Below are 21,926 nucleotides of genomic sequence, written 5' to 3'. Positions count from 1 at the left end.
TAACTATATAGAATTTTACCATGGTTAATATTTATTTTGGTTAAGCAAGTTGTAAATGTTCTAATTATTGTTACGATTAATTGTTATAGCTGTAATTATGTTTTAGGTCACTATATTTAGAACATTTATATCGCTATAGCTGTTGTGGTTCAATGAGGAAGTGGATTTCAATTTGCCTCTAGGCACTATATATTGGGCTTTGGTTCTATTTAGCGAATGTTGGAATTGGTATTGAATTTTAGATATGTTGCTGTGTTATGCCTGTCAAGCATCACTATGTTTTATTTTATTCTGTATTATATGTTACATGTTTTAAAATGGTAAATTAATAAAATATTACTCAATCAAAAAAATAAGAAAAGTGAAAGTGCACATTTTCCAACATGTGATTATGGACTCTATGTACAGTACTAAGCGGAGCTAAGGGGCCAAATGAAAAAGGTAGAGAAAATCCCTGTACATATCGCTTCTCTGCCTTCAGCCTGCCAACGCTAAGAGCACGCTAGAATATTGTGCACCATAGGCACCTATGTCAGAGCTAAGTGTCCCAGGTGTTACAAGAGGAGAGGTTGCTTACCATCAGCTGTCTTCTTCAGCCCTGACTTTGTCACCTCTAGCTGCCATGATCACCCTCCAGCAGTGTGAAAAGTTGAAATCATGTTGTCCTCTTTCAAGTTTTATACAGTTGTCAATAAAGTTTAAAAAAAAGCCGCTGTGCATGTTCTCACGAGACTTCATGAAACAGCACACAGCTGATCACAGTGATGAGGAGCCCGGACGTCAAACGGGCAAGCGAACTGAGAGTTAATTAATTGTTGATGGGTTTTTGCACATTGCAGAAACCCATCAGGATGAGTTATGTGTCTGTGCAATTACCGCCGAGAGGATGACTTTCCGTTCACCCTCTTCAGCAGGAGCATTCTAAGTACACAGCGTGGTAGCTGGCTCCTGCTTTACAGTGATAACAGGTGAAGGAGAAGCGGCCTTTTCTCAATGGTAAGTGGAAGATTAGTTCATGGACTCCTATGTTAGAGCTTGTTTGTGTGGTTTTAGTTATATGGAGCCCGCTGTATTTGTGGAGTCCCTACGCCATGGGGAAGCCGATGGTCGCAATGCCGACTGCCAGCTTCCGACTGTTTAATCCTGGCAAGGTACAAATTACAGGCATCAGGCATGGACAGCCGCAGGGGGCAGGCATAGGTTAGGGGCTCCCGGGGGAAGGTTAGGGTTAGACTAGGGGTAGGGGGGTTAGGGTTAGGCACCCCTGGGGGGAGGTTAGGGTTAGGCACCCCCCCAGAAGACTTAGGGTGTGGCTGCGGGGAAGGGGGGGTTAGGTTAAAGGCACTTAGAGGGGGGTTAGGCACTTGTGGGGGAGGTTAGGGTTAGGCACCCCTAAAGGAGGGTTAGAGGGGGGAATTAGGATAGCTATACTTACCTTAATGGACGATCGGGATTTCCACCTCTGCCGGGCTGACGCTGTCGGGATTAGAACCGCTGGCCATGTGGCCTGCGGTAAATCATACTGATCCCACGCCAAGTAAGGTCAAAATATAGTTGTAGTATTTTTTTTCAAGTGATCCAGAATTTGCATGGGTATAACTTCATTGTCATGCTTAATCTTTTAGCCCTTCATGTATGGACCATGAATGGCCAAAAGTCCCTATTGAAAGCCTTCTCCATGCACGGGGCCAATATCAGTTAGGGGAGTTTGGTCAGCTCGATGTGGTGTATATCTACTGTACATCTGGTATCATCAAGTACCTACCTGCTAGGTACAAAATCCACTTGGTCTGGGAGGAAAGAATTGAGTTTAGCCTATTTGCGAGAATTTTGGTGAACAGTTTTAAATCAGTTTTTAGTAGTGAAATCTGGCAAAAATTCACAACCATATAGGGGTCTTTGCCCGGTTTCGGGATGACTGTAATTTTAGCCCTGGTGGTGTCAGGGTAAAAGAATTGCCATACAGAATCTGATTAACCATGTTGGTGAGGATTGAAAGGTAATGGTTGAAGTAGTAGGAAAAGGGAAATCATTTTGGGCCTGGCACTTTGGAGGGTTTTTGTGACTTAAGTCATTGGAAACTTCCTCCTTGATAATGTGGAGCCCTAGATCAGTAGAGGTGAAGGGGTCAATGATGGGCAAGGAGCAGGTTGAGAGGTAGACTGAAACAGATGAGGGTAGGCCGTCTACCAAGAGTGGCTGTTCCTGTATATTAGAAAGACAGTCTTAACAAATATTGTTTATTTTGATTGAATTGTACTGGAGGACACCGGAAGGGTCCCAGATCACTGAGAAAGTTGAGGAGGTCTTGTGGGCTGTAAGTTGGTTGCCTTATTGCTTTTTTTTATGGCCTTGCCTTTTTGATTAATGATGTGCTTGAAGGGGAACCCCCATGAATAATGGATTCCCCACTCTCAAAAGGCCTTGGCGAGGGCAAAGAGTTCTCTGCATTTGGCGATCGTCACTATAGTGAGAACTTAAAAGAACTGGAGCTTTGGTTGGAACTACTGTAGAACTAGTTCCTTATCTTTATAACTGAGGAAACCCAGGATGATGTCACATGGGGTTTATTATTCTTGGGTTTAGGCCTTAAGGCATAGTAGGCTTCTTCCAATGGCAATAGTTGGAAACTGAGATCTGGAATCAGGGAAGAAAAGAGATTGTTCAGGTAGGGTTTCAGGGCCTCTGGAATGACGGACTCTGGAAAATTATGGATGTGGGCATTGTTTCTATGTTCCCGGTTTTCCAGGTCTTCATTTTTTAGTATGGAAGTCAGAGAGTTTGTTAATAATATTGTCCAGGTCCCTGTTAGTTTCAATCTGTGCCTTTTGGAGGTTGTCCTGACAAGACTACATCTCAGTGATCCTGGCTGCCAGGGATGAAATATCAGATTTGATAGTGGCAACAGCTTTGTCAAGTTTAGTTTAAAGAGAATCTTTAAACTCAGTGATGAAGTACCAAAGCTCGAGGATGTCCTCCTTTGTAGGCACGTCAGGAGAGGCATGGTTGTCCTCTGCCAGAGAAGGCATGGGGGGAGGGCAGACCTTCATAATGACAGGGCCTAATGCCTCTAGCAAAATGTTGGGAAATGTAACCACCCTCTTGCTTAGAGAATCTGGTGTTGAACTTATGCATGGTGGGAATAATAAAGGCAGATTCTCTGAAGTAGATAGACAAAACTGCAACAGTTGGGAGCCTGTGAGCAGTAAACAAACGAGAAAGACACCCACTTTGTTCTGATGTTTAGAAATTATTAGGGGTTGAGATGGTTTGAGATCACCCAAGGGGCATGAGGCCAACTGATCAGGGGGTCATTATAGTTGGAGAGCCTAACCCTGAGTCAGAAAAGGGGTAATGTAGCATAGAATATTCCTCTGCAGGGAATGGAAGAAATCAGTGGAGGCTGCTGTCTTAAACCTGGAATGAGGCTCCACAATCTGGGAGAGCACAAGGGCAATATAGTGTAGTAGGTAGTGCAGGGGGAGATGTAACACCCAGCTAGGAGTTTCTCATGGACTCAAACCCCCCTCACCTTGTAGAATGTCTCCCTGTCGTTGTCCAGTAAGGATCTTAATTCTATCACTCCTTAAAGGAATCAAGGGAGCTTCGGAATTCATTGTCATGGACCCCAGTAGGAATCCCTTATCCCAAATGTTTGCACTAACTATGGTCAGTGCCGGTAATTTGATTTACCTCAATTGTGTTACACTAGAGTCAGGACTGCGATTACGCAAATCCCCAAGTCCTGATGTCCTGATGCAGTGAGGGCAGAATCAAATATAATACTCACACAGAACATTCTATCTCTCTGCCCGTTAAAGCATTCACTTTACCGCCAGCACCCCTGGTAATTACTTACACAAAGGGTCGCAGGTCCACTAACAATCTATCACAATTCCACAGGCTCCACAATACAAACTGCCATGCAATTAGTTTGGTCTCCCCCTGCTTTTAAAATTCAATAACATTGATCATGTAACCTTAGTGATCTAATAGTGTCCTCAAAGCCTGAGTTCTAGAGTATACTGTGTATAAAATAGATTAATAAAGACTAATAATGAAAACGTTATTTAGAAAAGAAGTACAATGCTTAGTTACAGAAATGTTATAAAGCACAAAAAGGGTTACAGGTTACAAAGTCAAACGTGTGTTTCAATTTCAAATAAATTGGAAGAAAATTACAGAAAAACACACAGCCCATTCTATGCTGGGTCACAACGGAAAATTATGGTGCAGTCTCTCATTTAGATTGATTCCCAAAGTCTGACAAATTCCCATATACACAGGATTAGAAACTTTGACAGGTGGTCCAGATGCTAATATGGGGGAGGAAATTTTACCTATGTGTGAATTATTGTGTCGTAAGATAATTCAAATCCTATTTTAGCATATAACTTTTCTATTATATTTAACAGAAACTTAGCGATCTATGTACAACCATGGCCAAAAGTTTTGAGAATGACACAAGTATTGGTTTTCACAAAGTCTGCTGCTTCAGTTTTTATGATGGCAATTTGCATATACTCCAGAATGTCATGAAGAGCGTTCAGATGAATTGCAATTAATTGCAAAGTCCCTCTTTGCCATGACAATGAATTTAGGCCCTGATTCAGAGCCAGACGCTCTGACAGAGCACTCGCTCTGAATCAGGGCCGTCCCTCTGAATTTTAGAGAGGCCTCCTGGCCGCTCGCATAGCTGTGGTTGACCACCCATAGCTATAGAAAGCGGCCAAAAAGATGGTCACGATGGTCATCGTGACCATCGGGCTTGCGATGAGACCCTTGTGGTAGGGTCTCGTTGCCACAAGCCCTGGAGTGCTTTCGGCTCTATCAGAGCTGAAAGCACTCCCACTGACATCACTAGTGTCAGTGGGAACGTCTCCGTCTGGGCAGGCATGCCCCCGGCACGCCTACCAAAGGGGTCGTGCTGTCACTCACCATCGACAGCACGCCCCCTTTGTAGCGAGACCCATAGTGACGGCTTGCCCGTCACTATCCGGGTCTCCAGCATGTGCACGACGGAGCTGCCTCCGTCGTGCGCATGCACACTTGCCTAACATCGACCAGCTTGCGAGCGCTCAGCACTCGCGAGCGGGTCTGAATTAGGCCCTTAATCCCCAAAACAACATTTCCACTGCATTTCAGCCATGCCACAAAAGGACCAGCTGAGATCATGTCAGTGATTCTCTTGTTAACGCAGGTGAGAGTGTTGACGAGGACAAGGCTGGAGATCACTCTGTTATGCTGATTGTGTTAGAATAACAGACTGGAAGCTTTAAAAGCAGGGTGGAGCTTGAAATCATTGTTCTTCCACTGTTAACCATGGTTACCTGCAAGGTAACACGGGTAGTCATCATTGCTTTGCACAAAAAGGGCTTCACAGGCAAGGATGTTGCTGCTAGTAAGATTGCACCTAAATCAACCATTTATCGGATCATCAAGAACTTCAAGGAGAAAGGTTCAATAGTTGTGAAGAAGGCTTCATGGCGCCCAAGAATGTCCAGCAAGCGCCAGGATTGTCTCCTAAAGTTGATTCAGCTGCGGGATTGGGGCACCACCAGTGCAGAGCTTGCTCAGGAATGGCAGCAGGCAGGTGTAAGTGCATCTTCACGCACAGTGAGATGAAGACTTTTGGAGGATGGCCTGGTGTCAAGAAGGGCAGCAAAGAAGCCACTTCTCTCTAGGAAAAAACATCAGGGACAGACTGATATTCTGCAAATGGTACAGGGATTGGACTGCTGAGGACTGGGGTAAAGTTATTTTCTCTGATGAATCCCCTTTCAGATTGTTTGGGGCAACTGGAAAAACACTTAACCAGAGAAGGAAAGGTGAGCGCTACCATCAGTCCTGTGTCATGCCAACAGTAAACCATCCTGAGACCATTCATGTGTGGGGTTGCTTCTCAGCCAAGGGAGTGGGCTCACTGACAATGTTGCCTAAGAACACAGCCATGAATAAAGAATGGTACCAAAACATCTTCCAAGAGCAACTTCTCTCAACCATCCAAGAACAGTTTGGTGATGAACAATGCCTTTTCCAGCATGATTGAGCACCTTGCCATAAGGCAAAAGTGATAACTAAGTGGGTTGGTAAATAAAACGCCCCAGACCTTAATCTGATTGAGAACTTGTGGTCAATCCTCAAGAGGCGGGTGGACAAACAAAAACCCACAAATTCTGACAAACTCCAAACATTGATTAGGCAAGAATGGGTGACCATCAGTCAATATGTGGCCCAGAAGTTGATTGACAGCATGCCAGGGCGAATTGAAGCGGTCTTGAAAAAGAAGGGTCAACACTGCAAATATTGACTCTTTGCATAAACTTAATGTATTATGACAGTCAGATGTAAATTCCAACTCCTTATTCCCAAATGTATCCCAGTAAACAATTCTTAAAATAAGGCTATGTCTCTTTTGGCACATGCTAGCAATACATTATTATATCTGAGCAGCGTGGAATAAATTTACAAAAATATTCATACCAAACATGGATCCACAATGTAGGAGCCCAATGCATTAATATTATTTCCTGCAGTTATTGTCACTAGCCTATGAGGGGAATTCAATTAGCCACAGTAATTTACTGCATGCTTATTGATCCCCTGGGCTATTCTGTTAGTCTTGAAGGCAACCTGCAGGCTGCACTTAATGGGGATTTTTGTACAGGTCTCACCAGACCCGAAAATAAATTCCCCAAAAAATGCCTGTTAAGAGGTGCTAAGGCCCCACTAATGCATACAGTAGTTCTGTGAAGTTATCATGGATCCTATGTGTTAACTCTCGTTGCGTTAATGCTCGTTAACACTGTAATTTGGCAGGTGTTAAAATGAATCTTGGATGAAAAAGGGGTTCTAAATGAATATCCCATGCATTAAAGCCCGAGGCTACCACCCTTTTACACACCTATTAAATTAAATGAATTCCCTCCCATTTCTCCTAAGTGTGAAGAGAGGAGAACATTCAGAGCTAGGTAACATCTACATGTCAAATGGTTAGATTGACAACTTCCCAATTTGACATTATTTCATTAAGAAACCTCCTGCTCTGCATTCAATAAACTTTGGTGTTTTTTCACCCTCCCTTATGTAGGTGATAAATAACTCCTGTGGTTGCTCCTGCTTGCAGCGGTAACCAACTCCTTTCCTATAGGAAGGCTTTTTGGGTTGCGAAGAGTGGGTTACGGAGGAACACTAGCTTCACTCGTCCGAAAGGAGCAGTGAAAAAATTGCAGTGAAGAGCTTCGGGGCGACAGCTGAATTTCAGATCAGCGGTCTCCGCACAGGAGCAATAATGAATTGCTCTGACGCTCGCGTCAAGTTAGAATGTTATTCGGAATGGACCCCGATAATTAACATGATGAATAGAACCCTTTATAAGCAGCTTTTATTAATTATGGACCCAACAGAAGTACGCTGCCAAGCCTACAAAACTTTTTTTTTTCTTTTTAAATTTAAAGTTATTGAGTCAGAAATATATGAAATCATTTAGAACTACCATATAAAAACTTTCCATTAAAGGTCCCCTATACTGTAAAGCATAAAAATCAGATTTGTTAGTGAGAACTTAATAATACGGTATCCTACTGTACATTGGATATAAGATGTCACTCTGAGACTCATTAACATCAAAGATCATAGTTAATTTGTCAAGGCCACGTAGTTTACTTTCCTCATTATTTTCTTCCAGAGAGTGGAAGAGCCCCTTGATCTCGATCATCTAATATAATATAAGCACCAGATACTGTGCAGAGTTTTATATTCTTACCCATAAAATATATTTTATGACACTGATATCCTCACAAGTCTATTAGGTTCGGTGAATAAATCAAAAAGATTGGGCCCTGAGGATGGAACAAAAGTTTAGATAAAGAGATCATTTAGATTCCATCTGTGGTTTACATAATAATAATAAAAAAAAATTACCAGTAGTTCTTACTGCAACTTTTTGGCAAGTTTAGCAATGGTTTTTGTGTATGTTGTACTCCTCGTGACTGACCTCATGTCCCATTATTAAAGAAGAGGAAGTTCTGCTGTGAAAACAAAAATAATCTCACATCCTGAGCAACAGGTGAATTTTTCATTTATTTTTGAGTTTCTTGACAATTACTTGAGAATCTCTAATTTCCTTCATTTTGGAGGCTGTGGACCTGCCACTAAGCTGAGTGATAGGCTTAACCTTCTCACTGTCAGTATAATGTTGACAAGAGGATTCATTTTTAAGTCTGTAGGGTAAAGGGTTAGGCCTACAAATGTCAAAAACAGTCCTGTGATCATTAGATTTGTTCCTAGATACATTTCTACCTGGTACTGATGTCATAAGTCTTCTATAAAAGTACCTCTGATTTCCACGGGCTTACTCAGTCCTATCTCTCACAAACCTGCCATCTTTTAAACATATAAATATATTTCATGCTAGTAAAGGAACCGACATGTGCCAGGTCACCTCAGTGTCTGCCCACTGCCCTGCCCTCTCTCTATCTGCTGCAACACCCCTGTTCTGTCCTGTCCCCCATTTACCTGCTGCACTGTCCCACCTTGCCTCCCCTCTACACTCATGCTATGTCTCGTCTTGCCATCATACATTATTTAACGCATTCTCGGTAGCCAAGGTCCTCCTCCTATCTTGCTAGGCTATTGTCTCTCCCGTCTCTCTAGCAGTGGGGTGGTCGTCTCAACTTCCACTGCACATGCATGTTGGGGACGAGACAGACCATAGCAGATTATAATATAGATGTGCTACTTATTGACAGGTTAGGTCCATGTTACTTTGTTTTTACTTTATAAATTGCAAATGATTTTTATTTGTTCTAACACCTGAAATTGTTCTGATTACAGATAACTAAAGTATTTTCTTTTTCAGAACAGAGTAGTGGTTGCCTCAAACCCCTGTTTCTATCTCATAGGACAGCTAGTTGTCATCATGGGGCAGATGTACTAAGCTCTGGAAAGTGATAAAGTGGAGAGTGATGAACTACCAGCCAATCAGATCCTAGTTGTCATTTTTCAAACACGGGCTGTAACATGATTGTTAGGAGATGAGAGGCTGGTAGTTTATCACTTTCCAGAGCTTAGTACATCTCAATACTACCCCCCCCTTCCCCCATTATCTCCTAGTTCTGCCTTCCAACTGGTATAATATACACCAGTTAGTTACTGCATTGTTTGCCAGGAATACAAGTAATGGAGTTTTCTGCATATGCACCACAGATTTGGAGTCTGAATAGTCAGGGAGTTAGATTTGAGGTCTGCATTGCCACAACATGTCTGTGGGCCTGCATTGTAGGCCTATATTGTACACTGTGTAGACTAAAGTGATTGGACACTGACAGCAAATAGATCAACGAGATTTTATTGACATAAGTACTTTGTAGGTCCACCACGTGCAGTGATTACTGCTGACACCCTTCTTGGCAAACTGGCCAAAAGTTCCTGGACAATAGCAGGTGGTGTGTTTTGCCATTCTACCTTATGACCAACTGTGACCAACTGTGACACTGAAGAAGGTCGAGTTGGCCTAGAATGCACCCATTGCACCAATTTGTCCCAGTGGTTCTCAATGGGGTTAACATATGAGCTGGCCAGTCCATCTGGGTTACCGAATTTTCTGTATACCAGCCCAGCGTTGCCCTGGAAACATGACGGGTGGCATTGTCGTCCTGATAAAAACTTTTGTTGTTTCCGTAGAACTGCAAGTTCATGGGCCTCCCTGCCAAGTGTTCTTTTTGAAACCGCCACATTAGTGGCCATTTGGAGCCCTCGTGCAATGGTATGCATTCGCTTGCACGGGGTTGACAATCACTTTTGTCTACATAGTGTATAATGTTCACTAGAATTGTCTCTGATTTGTAGAAACCAAAATAACTCTATCTGTATTGTATATTATTTAGTAGAATGCTTTCTATATATTGGTTACTCTGTTATAGGAAACTAGAATACATGCATGGGGGAGGGGGGGCTTTTAAAAAGGGAAAAGACCCTGCTGGTTTTTGTAGTTGGGGAAGGGAAGAAGGTATGTACAGTAGACTGGACTACTTACTATTATATAAGTTATAATATACTTTAGTAGGAATGAGTTAGTGCAGTTATCATAAAAATATTGTATGAAATCTGACAATAGTTCAGTAAATATCAGAAAATATCTCTCACTTACTGTATGTAACTTATGTTGAAGTCTACCCGTCCACCCCTCCCTCAAGGACATACACTACTCCCCGGGGCGGCCAGTTGAGTCAAGGGGATAAATTTAATAAGAATCGAGTTTGCGTGAGTTTGCATTCTCACGCGAGTTTTAAAAACTCACTTTGGTTTGGCAAAGTATTTTTGACTCGCACGAGTATTTAAAAACAAGGAAGATTTGCATACGAGTTTTGGGCTCGTGCAAGTTTCTTAAAAAAAAACTTGAATCCATTCGTCACCGACAAACTCGAAAACACAAAACTCGCATCTTAGTAAATTAACGTAATCAGTCGGGAAAAACTCAAGGGAGTTCATGCAAACCACGGCGAGTTTAAACTCATGCAGACTCGATTCTTAGTAAATTTACCCCCAGGTGAGTAGTGTATGTTACGGATGGGGTTGTCCATTACACAGTGGAGGGGAAGTGCCAAAGTGGCACCCTCTCTGCCATCTTCTGCACATGCCAATGTGCATGCTCCATGTTAGCTCCTTTAGGAAGGCTTCAATCTCTTTACCATGATGGGCGCCATCTGTACTTCTGCGCATGCGTGGACCCATCTTGTCACTGGGATAGAGCGCCACAGAGAGACGGACATCTTCCAGTTGGCTCAGAAAGACCCTGCTGATAACCACTTGTTCCACCCTGTTAGACACGCTGGTACTACTTGCATCCTGCACAACTACCACATACAGTCACCGGATGGTGACCTATATGCTCCACTCTATGCAACAGCTGCATCAGCTGCAGCCCCTAGAAGCAGTTATAGCATGAGAATGGCTTCCCATTGGAAGCACTCCCTCTGCCAATTGCAGTCCAGACTGGCAGTCTCAGGGGGAGAAAACACCTCCCCCTGGTACTGCCTGTCCGGCTTTAATTAGCAGGGTGTGCTTTCAAAGGGAGGTCACTGCTACCGCTAGGCAGTACCTGCGGGTGATGGATTTTACTGGTGGAGGGGCTGCTGTCCTGTAGACCCTAGAGAAAATCCACCACTGACCAACACCATGGTAGATAGATTTGTAACGTCTCTTTGTCAAATCCATCATTACTTGTACATTACTTTTTTGACATTTTCTCTTTTTACCAAAGCTCTATATCACACTACCTAAGGGAAAGACAATTAAGGATCCATTCCTTACCATATTTGGATGGTTTGCAGTCGATTTGCTCTGAATCATGTCTGAATCCTGTTGTGTAGTCCTTTCCTCTGGGTTGAATTTGTGGGGGTCAGCACTTTTCGTTCTATGGGACTACAAGTTCCCTCTCGCCTTAGTGACTTGTATGGGTAGCCACTGCATGCATGTCATCAGCCAGCTTTGGGATATCAGCGGTGATGGTAATAGTGAGAGATGTGTAGTTGTGGTGAGAACATCCTACGCGTTTCATCCTACGTACTTCTTCAGAGAGCTACGGTAAATTAATCTACAATAGTGTTAGTCAAAAAATGTAAGACTCAGGGGTATATTTACTAAACTGAGAGTTTTTAGAAACGGAGATGTTGCCTATAGTATTTTAATGAAAATTGAAGCTTATAGAATACATTGTTTGTCCTACTGCTCTTGTCTGATTGCTGTATGATTTAGACACACATGAAACCTATAATATTTAAACACCAGAATCCCCTACACAGGAGAACACTGGGTACTCATGTGGAAATATAGAGGTACAGTAATGTTACTAGTCCAAGCAGATTCAGGTGTATATTAGGCTTATCTTCTATAAGTCCTACTTGTAAATGCTATCAACTAAATGACTTTGCTTTACCTATCACTGAATATCAAACATCCATCATGGAAGCCACAATAATCATTAGTACTACATTTAAGACCTTAGCGCAGCATTATAAAGGCAAGGTAATGTGTTTATTCATCATCATTGAACACGAGCGGAGTTAGGATTATGGCTATTTTCTACCATTCTATGTTGCCAGGAAATACAATGTAATTAAATGTGCAACCTTTAAAAACAGTTTTGATCTGTTAATGACATTGAAACCATCTTCATACTAGACGCTATAATATTTTTTGGACATTCTAATTTTCCAAATATGCTAAGTTATGTCTATAAAGTAATGTCAGCTGCTAAACTGGTCATGTAAATGATGATGTACCTAAAGATAGTTTGTTTTGCAGCCAAAGCTGTGAAAAAAAAGCAGAATCCAATTCTCAGGATGCTCAAAAACTAAACTTAAAACTTATGAGGTATGTGACTTCCACTATACACTATAAAGTTCACATGAGTTTTATGTTGTAATAAAAATATTGTATTATCAGTTTTTTCCAAGTGGCTTGGAAATTTATTTCTAGATTTATCTTTGAGGCAATTTTATGGTGTTTTGGAGGCCAAGAGTAAAGTATTTTATTTTTTTTTGTGACTATTTGTTTTAGATGACCTATTTTTCTCTTTTAGAATAATTCAGCTCTAGGCAATGCTAGTGCCAATTACAAAATGTTGGTGCATAATCATCTCATACAGCCGACGAAGAAGAAGTAGAATTTATTTATGCGTTTATTTGTTTAACTTGGTCTATTTCTCTAGATCGTTCCAATTAAACAGATTATATACTTCTATGAACGTAAAGCAGGATTAGCTGTGAGATTATATGACACAACAGGAAGTGCAATGAAGTCAACTTCATTTGTATAATTAGTCAACATAGGGGCCTATTCGTCATCGGGGGTGGTGGATACATAATTACCGGAACAATTCAAACAGCTGTCCCTGCGATCCCCTAACAATGCTACCAAAATAGCAGAGTTACTTATCGGACTGCGTCGGTCTTCAGGGCATGACTGTAAGGTTGTGCTCAGGTCACATGCGCTCATTCTCATAGGAAGGAGCGAGGTGCCGGGAATCAGCGCCTTCTTATTCTCTGAAGCAATCTCCGAAAACAGTTTGCCAAATATTAAGGCGGCTCTGTTGTGCCCCTAATAATGAATGGGTCAGTGACATAAAACATGCAAAACTAGAGTTTCCACGTGTGTAACGGGCCCATTAGTGTTGATGAATAGACCCCATGGTAACGGTGTGCTAAAAAAGACAGTAAAATATGTTCTACGGGAAAAGATGTTTTTTAGCACATGATTAACACGGTAACATGAAATTATCAGGAATTAAAAATGGAAGGATCCCCATTTAAATGTGCTTCATTTAAATAGTTTAAAAATGTTTGTAATATAATTTTTACTTGTATAAGTGTGTGTGAGTTTGTGTGTGTGTGGAGGATGTGTGTGCGTGTGCCTAGTGCATTCAAAACAAAAATGGCCCTGGTACAGATTCAAATTTGAATAAAAAAGAAACAAACAAGTAAATAATTTCTTGGTAAGGACTTATGCAAATGTCCTGCGTTTAGTTTTTTTTTTATATATATATATATATATATATATATATATCATTATATATATATATATATATATATATATATATATATATATATATATAAAGGATAATTGCAACAAAAACTAAACAATGTATTTTTGGAAAGTGGTGAGATAAGAGGAGAAACTATTCCTTTTATAATTGTTTTTGCTGCCTTCTTTTGGATCAACAAAACTAAAGGTTAGGAAGTGTTGTCCTTGATGGACCTTTGTCTTGTTTACATCTTATTTCCTATGGAACTATATAATTTGTATCTTGTGTTTAATCCCACTGACGTCTCATTGGCAGTTGAACTTTTATTCCAAAACTAATGCTGGGCATATACTATACAATTATCTGTCAGATATCTGTCCAATCTGGCTGGTTGGAATGAAAACCTGGTAATGTATGGGAGCCAATGACAGTCGTCCATTTGCTCACAAACACTGAATAACAGACAAAAATTGTCATACAAATTGGTTAAATCAAATGAATTTAACCTATCTGAACAATCATTTTTGCCCATTTTCCAGTGTTTAAGACCATATGGTCAATTGTCATTGGCTCCCATACATTACCAGGTTTTCATTCCAACCAGCCAGATTGGACAGATGTCTGACAGATAATTGTATAGTGTATGGCCAGCTTTAGTAATGGGGAATTTGCTAACTCTTGAGTTTTTGTCACCTGTTACAATGCTGCTGATTTGTTAAATTCTCAAACCAGACATGAACATGGGAACTTGTAGCTTTATTCTGATTGGATGCAGCAGCAGATCACAAAAGACTGCAGTGGGCGTTTTACTACTACAGATGCCTCCTTCTGCATTTACATATTTTCAAACAGCAGCTTCTGTGAGAAGTGCATCCATCTCTAAATCAGGCCCAATGGCAATACACTGATTTACACTATGTAATACTATTGGAGTAAGATGCCTCTGATTGCCTCATTATAGGTACAGCCCTCGTGCAGGCACATCAAATGGATAATATTATACTTGATTAGAGGTTTTTTTTTTTTTAGAAAAAGTCTATTTCAGATATTCTATAGCAGTGGTTCTCAAACTCGGTCCTCAGGACCCCACACAGATCTTGATTTCTAGGTCACCCAGCAGGTGCACAGGTGTATTCATTACTCACTAACACATTTTGAAAAATCCACAGGTGGAGCTATGTGATTCTGTGAGGAGATCTGGAAAACATGCACTGTTTGGGGTACTGAGGGCCGAGTTTGAGAACCTGTGTTCTATAGGGTCAAGTCTTTCAACTTTCTCCAAATCTAAATAACTGTACAATCAAATTGTTTATACACAATGGGGTATATTTACTAAAGTGCAGGTTTTTAGAAGTGGAGATGTTGCCCATGAACAATTCAATAGTTGCTCTATTTTGTCACCCGTGCCACATGTTTTCGCCCCAAAATTACAGGGTTTAGCCGCGTATAGAAGCTAACCCCATCTAAAGTCCTGCTTTAGGGCACCCAAATAGCCACCTTATCACACATTTCTGCTCACCGAGGCGCCGAGCAGAAATGTGTCTAACTGCAGCTATGCGCGCCCATATGGTGCAACAATTGATTTGCTCTGTCGGGTGCCCATTAGTTTAGGCGTCCTATAAAACAATTGAATCGCCCCATTGAGCATGGTCCTGCTAGTACATCACAGAGTCATTCTCTCATTAACCCCTTCGCTGTTGAGGTTTTTCTCATCCTTGTGCTGAGGTATTTTTTTCGCTTTTTGCACTCGTCACATTTCACCATCAAAATTCACTTATGTTTTTTATATGGCCCACCAACAAATTATTGTTTTTATTTATTTTATTTTTTTTTGGAAAACTTTATATTTTCAGAAAATACCATTAGTCTTTTTACTCATCCTAACACATAAGAAAATTGACTGCATATGGCCAAAAAAAGTTTATTTTTTATTGAAATTTCAAGGAAAAACCCACAAAAGACTGTACTTTGTGGTTCTTGCTTCGCCAAATAATCCACATTTCCAAAATAGAACAAGCAGGATTCTATGTGAAAGTTTTGGTATGCTCCCAGTCCCTCTCTCCAGTGAATAGACACCCACCCGTGCACACAGGGCCTGATTAATCCCGGATCGCAATTGCAACAGCGTACGCAGATCGGCCAATGGTGCGTATAGCGCATGTGTATGCACTGCATTGCGCAGGCCAGGATTGCGATAGCACTGTGATCATGCACGCAGACAGAAAGTCATCGCAGAGTGAATGATGGGACGTCAGCTTTTGGGGCTGGTGATGGGGGAATGGTTGGAGAAATGCAGGCGTGTCTGTCCATTTGAATGCCGATTCCTGGGCGTACATAAATTGGCCACTGCAACAGCATACGTAACTGCGTGCGACGAGACTTGCAATTTCTGAGACAGGTCAGATTTGCTGTCATTCTGCGTGAGGGTCTGATGTTACTCGATGTTACCGATATATACACAGGACTGCGAGGTGATAAAGTGGTATTGAGTGTCTCTATGCTGGCAGAGCAGTTGCAAACATTAGCAAATTTTCGCAGCAGAACTGTGTGCGTAATCACGGCTGCGATCGCAATAGCGAGCCGTGCTGAATCAGGCCATACTATATGGTAATGTTATTACCATTTCCTCTGCTAAGTAGAGCAGTAAATGAGAGGGGGGCCTCCTAACCTCTGCCCTTCCACCGCAAGGGGAGCTCTGTCTCACAAGTCAAGGACGACCTCATCTCGTGATTTTAAGAGATCCACCACAGGCCACTCTGCTTGCTATAATGGATGCCGACAAGCTACCTGTCATGTAAGTTTGTCACTACAGTACTTGCAGGGCTGGGTCTAGTCCAGGTAGAGCCCAGGGTGAAATGTCCCACTAGTTATCCACATAAAAATAAATATATACTGTTTTTTGTGTGTATTAAATAAAAATACACCTTACCTATATTGTGGTTTCTCTGCCATGGGGAACCTCTAAAGAAATTGATTCTCTCTGGGCAGCCTTCAGTCGGTGTTCACTATTCATGTAGAAGATCATAAGCTGCCTGTTTTCATAGGAATAAAGCAAACGTCATCATCATGCAACATGCTAATGCTAGCCTGGAGAAGGATGGACACTGGGCTGAATGGGGGGGGCACTGTTACTGGGCTGGCTGGGGTGGTTCTAGGCAGTGGGGCAGTGAAATGGCGCAAGTGGGCTGGTTGGGGAGCGAAGGGGGGAAAGTTAGACACAGGGCTGGCTGTGTGGGGGATACTGGGATGGGGTGGTTGTGAGAAACTGAGGCACTGGGCTGAGGGGAGAAGGGGGCACTGACCTAGGAAGATGGGAACACTGACCTGAGGTTGCAGTGGATGGTATGCCTGGCCCCGCACACCCACAGCAGCCTCCTGAGCAGCCTTTCAGCCTCCATTTCTCTGATCCAGCTCGGACTGCTGCTGGGATCATGTGGTTGCAGGAGTCACTTGACTGTCAAATCACCCCTGCGGTCTCTCCAGACTCCTGCCACCAGCCATCTTGACGCTTGGGCTCTAGCCTCTGATGGGTGCTGAGACCTTTTGCGGCTCATCTGCACATGAAGCTCACTGTAGATTCTTGTTTTTGCCACCAGCCAGAAGTGATCCTACTACTTGCAGCAGCAGCACAGGGGGAAAAGATGGAGGCTGCAGTGAAAGAGTTATCCCATCATGTAAAAAAATAAATAAATCACCCCACTGACAAGTGGCGATGCACCGGCCCACTGGGAATCTTCCCAGTGATGTCAACAGCCAATCCGCCCCTGTAAGGGGTCTACATCATTTGAAGTCCTTCTTTCATATGTGGGTAACACCACATTTACAGATGTAATTATGGGCATAATAGGGCACATACAGTAGTGCCCTCCCACCCATCTATGGAATACATCTGTTTTTCGTAGCACAGGGTAATATTGTCTTGTGATCACAGGTGTTCACCAAACAATAGCTACTAGCGGGCTACATAATTAAAAGAGGGGACTCTCCTCTTTCAAAAATTGGTACACCTATGTTTGCAGGTCCCATTATGGAGGTGATAGGGAATGTAGTGCCTGTCCCCCACATATGGAAAACATATGTATTCCATAGTGAAGGGTAACATTGTCTGGTGATCACCTAGTACTAAGAGAACCCATCATTTGAAAGAGGGGAACCCAGTGTGATCACCAGATATTAACTTCTATGTGGGCAAAATGTTTGGAAGAGGGGACAGTGGTACTCCATCTAGGTGGTGGGGTTGAGGAGTTACCCACCATTTTCATTCATGTTAATTTTTTTCACTACCCAACATGACCAGATGGCTTCCGGGGTTCCCCACCTGTTGTTAGGATGGGCGGGGACAGGTAGGATAGTTTTTTTTTTTTTTTTTGTCCCTCACTGCTGAGGATGAGTTGTACTTGTCTGCAGCAGTCTTACTGTATACCTAGAGGATGAGCCTCACTCGTCCTCCATAGCGAAAGGGTTAATACTCAAGAATATTCAATAGCTGCCTAGAAAATGCTTATATTCTTTCTGGCATATAAAGAACCTACTGTAATGTATTGTAAACCAAATGTAAAATACATTTAATGATGATTTGTTTTTTATTTCTTCGTGTATCTGTGTCTGCTACAGATGTACCTAGGTGACAGAAAAGATTTAAACCTGCATTTGTTTACAGTAGAAATTATTGACTCGATATTTCCTATTCAGGTCTCAAGACAAATCAACTAAAAAAATGTCTTCTATAGAACCCCTTAGATGTTTTAGGAAGCAAATATTTTCAGATGACAAATTGTGTGTTGGTATTAAAAATGTGGTATGCAAATCCTGTTTCCACTGACAAAACGAGATGGTTTGTTGTCATACTGTACTTGTGATCTGAATCTCAAATACCAGCCCCCCACCCCTCTATATTAATCAGCTAGAATGCATCCAAACCTTTTAGATATAACTTTCTTTAGTTGTACTATGTGTCCAGAACACAAATTCAAACAGACTCCATGAGCCTCCACGGCAAAATTGCAGAAATACATTGTAATCATCAGAGCATAATGCTTTGCCAAAAATAATATCTCTAGGGAAAATAACAAACGACAGAGATGAAAAAAATAAAGATAACAGGTAAAACGGGACAGATGATGAATGCACAGCATTGTGAAAAATATTATGCAGAAGGGTTTGAGGAACTGCAAGGATTACTTAGCGAAAGAATACGAAATGGATGTTTGTAAATATGTTTCTGAAGAAAGAACTAAAGTGCATATAAATGATAGAAAATACAAATACCTTGTCCCCAAGAGGACAAATGCAAGAGATGCGACAGCCATTTGTTTAGAGGAATCTCTTTACAACATAGTGTTTGACTTGTGTGGATGTGTCTGTATTATTAAAGCACAATAAAGATGTGCATGCTAGAAAAATATAAGAGAATACAGACTACAAAAAACAAATGACTCACAGAACTTTAGGGATTCAGCAACAATATCCTGCTTCACCAACTTTATAACCACAGTCCTGCAATCCACTGACGTGGAGGCAGGGTAGGCAGAGCCTCAACCGTCATACTCAGAATGTTTCCACTATCAATGTTATAAATATCCTCTTTGTATTATTCTACATTAGAATAATTCAAAGAAGATATTTATTATATAACACAGTTTGACTATACAAATGCTTGTCACTGGAACATCTGGGTAAGCCATCCCATAGACAGGGCCAGATTAACAATGGGGCGGATGGAGCTCCAACTCCAGGCCTCCACATAAAAATAAGCTGATTGTTATGACAACATGATGTTGACTGGCCATCTGCTCTCCACATGGTCAGCCATAAATCATAAGTGGTCAGCCATAAATCATAAGTAGTCAAATTGTATTTCTATTTACCTCACAAAATGAAGCATTTTTTTCTTTTACATAGTTAGGGAGACATTGGGGCAGAGAGCATAGGGGGTTAGATGCCCACATGGCACTGGACACACCCACACTGGTCATACCTCCTATGCTTCTCATAATAGACCCTTGGGCCCCCATTTACTAATGAGTTTTATCACCAAAACAAGTGATACATTTCACTGTGTATGATAATGGTGCTCCAGCCAATCAGCTCCCAACTGTCAACTGTTAGAAAAATAACAGTTGGGAGCTGATTGGCTGGAGCACCATTTATCATACACAGTGACATTTATCACTCGTTTTGGTGACAAAACACGTTAGTAAATGAGGCCCAGGGTCATTTTCAGCTCCAGGCCCATGGGGCTCTCAATATGGCCCTGTCTGTAGATGTGCTGTGTCCAGTGCTTCCCATCACATACATCCAATTGGGAAGTCATTAGTGGCCAGTGTCTCCCCAGCCACTGACCGCACCGCACGTCACAACTGCAATCTAAACGCTGTGTAACAGGGCAGGGTTCCACCTTCTCTTCCACCTCCACCTCTGCCTCCTGCACATCCACATGTCATTTACTTTACAGAGAAAAATGGGGAAAACAGACATGGGAGTCTATGTACTAAGTCTTGGAGAGAGGTAAAGTGGATGGTGGTAAAGTACCGACGTGCGGTTCGGCTCTCCAGAAATCCGAATCCACCTGAAATTTGTGCATCCGGACAGATCTGAGTCACGGTTCTGATCTCCTGAGGAGATCCGGACTGATCTGAGACACGGTTATGATCTTCCCGCGATTCTGAATTTTGATTTTAAAATCCAAAATTCGGGTTTAGGATTGCAAAAATTACATGATTTTAGCAGTTTTAAAAATCTTTTAAGCAATTTTCTTTTCTAAAAAATACCCAGATCCCAAACCAAAACACTTGAGGGTGGTTTTGCAAAACTAAAACATGAAGCTGAATCCTGATCCAAAACCAAAACATCTGGGTCAGTGCACGTCTCTAGTACCAACCAATTAGCTCCTAACTGTCACTTTACAGGCTGTATTTGAAGAATGACAGTTCAGAACTGATTGGTTGGTACTTTATCTGTCCACTTTATCTCACTCCAAGGCTTAGTACATAGACCACAATAGACCCCCTAGACCCCCATAGACCCCAAGGTCTTGTACAGTAACCCCTAATTTCTTCCTTCACTTTGCCCATGAAGCAAGTGTAACCAGGCCTTACCTGTATTCTGTACCAGTTACCAGATGCTCAAATGATGTTCTCTCACTTTTTTACCCTGAGTTAGTAGCCTGTTGATCTGTAGTCATCTGGCAATATCTCCATCCAAGTCTTTTCATGGGATTTGATGATGGACTATACTAAACACCAGGGGTTGGCTCGGCAAACCTCTAACCCAATAATTAGACACTACAATTCACACACACACACATTTAGTACTATTAACATGGTTAACCAAAAAATTTATATCTAAATGACCCAGTTTTTCCCTCACCTAAACACTCACACATGTTCATTTAAAAACCAATCTAAATATGTACATACAGTATGTGGGAGTCCCTACTCATAGACTAGTCTCAGGGAACACGCTGCTTATTATGAGACTTGAATGCTGCATACCCAGGTTTGTGTAGAGGTAGCAAATTCCATAAACTAAACTCCACTGAGTGACACAGCTACTGAACTTCTTGCTGTGTGAAAGTTCCTTAGATTAGTATTATTATGCTGTTCCTGTGCATTACTCCACTTCAGATTCACTATAGGTGTAAAGTATATGTATATAGCGTTAAATTTAGTAGGCTTGACAACCCTCCTACTAACCACTCCTATAAAGATTTGTTGGGCCAACCATAGTCATTATGATACACCTCAGGCTTCAAGTGAAAACTGGCTGTTTATTAGAGATGTGTGGGTCCGGTTCTCAGAGAATCGACAACAACTGAATGTAAGTATTCAGTCGAACCGAGTCCCGGGTTAGGGTCTTCCTGCAGTTCGGAACTTGGATTTCAAAAAACGAACTCGGGTTTTGGATTGTATGATAACAGGTCAAAATTAGTAATTTTAGCTGTTTTTTTATTTAAAAAAATATAACTAAATACAGGTCCAAAACCAAAAGCAAAACCAAAACACGTGAGGGTGGTTTTGCAAAACCTAAACAGGAAGATGAATCAGGATCCAAAACCAAAACACGGGGGTTGGCGCACATCTCTACTGTTCATGGTATGTAGTATGAGGTGCCCCTCAGCTTATTGAAGTAGCATTTGCTGGCTAGATGTATTAGTCCATTAATTAACTGTGGGGGTGGTGTTAGTGTCTGTCCACATTACAGCTTCTATTAGCTGGTGAAATATCACCAAATCCAGGCCCCTCCCATATTCCCCACTCACAGCGGAATATAAATCCAGCAAACCTCAGAAACATCACGTATCTCCCATCACACTCCAACTGACTAAATGTGCCTTATGGAATGTACGCTCTGCCTGCAATAAGCTAACATCCATCCATGACCTCTTTATCTCAAATAACAT

Source organism: Taudactylus pleione, unplaced genomic scaffold (genome assembly GCF_031769625.1).
Source record: "Taudactylus pleione unplaced genomic scaffold, aTauple2 ptg000711l, whole genome shotgun sequence".
Classification (NCBI taxonomy): domain Eukaryota; kingdom Metazoa; phylum Chordata; class Amphibia; order Anura; family Myobatrachidae; genus Taudactylus; species Taudactylus pleione.
The sequence above is the reverse complement of the archived record's forward strand: the minus strand, read 5'-3'. Positions refer to the sequence as shown.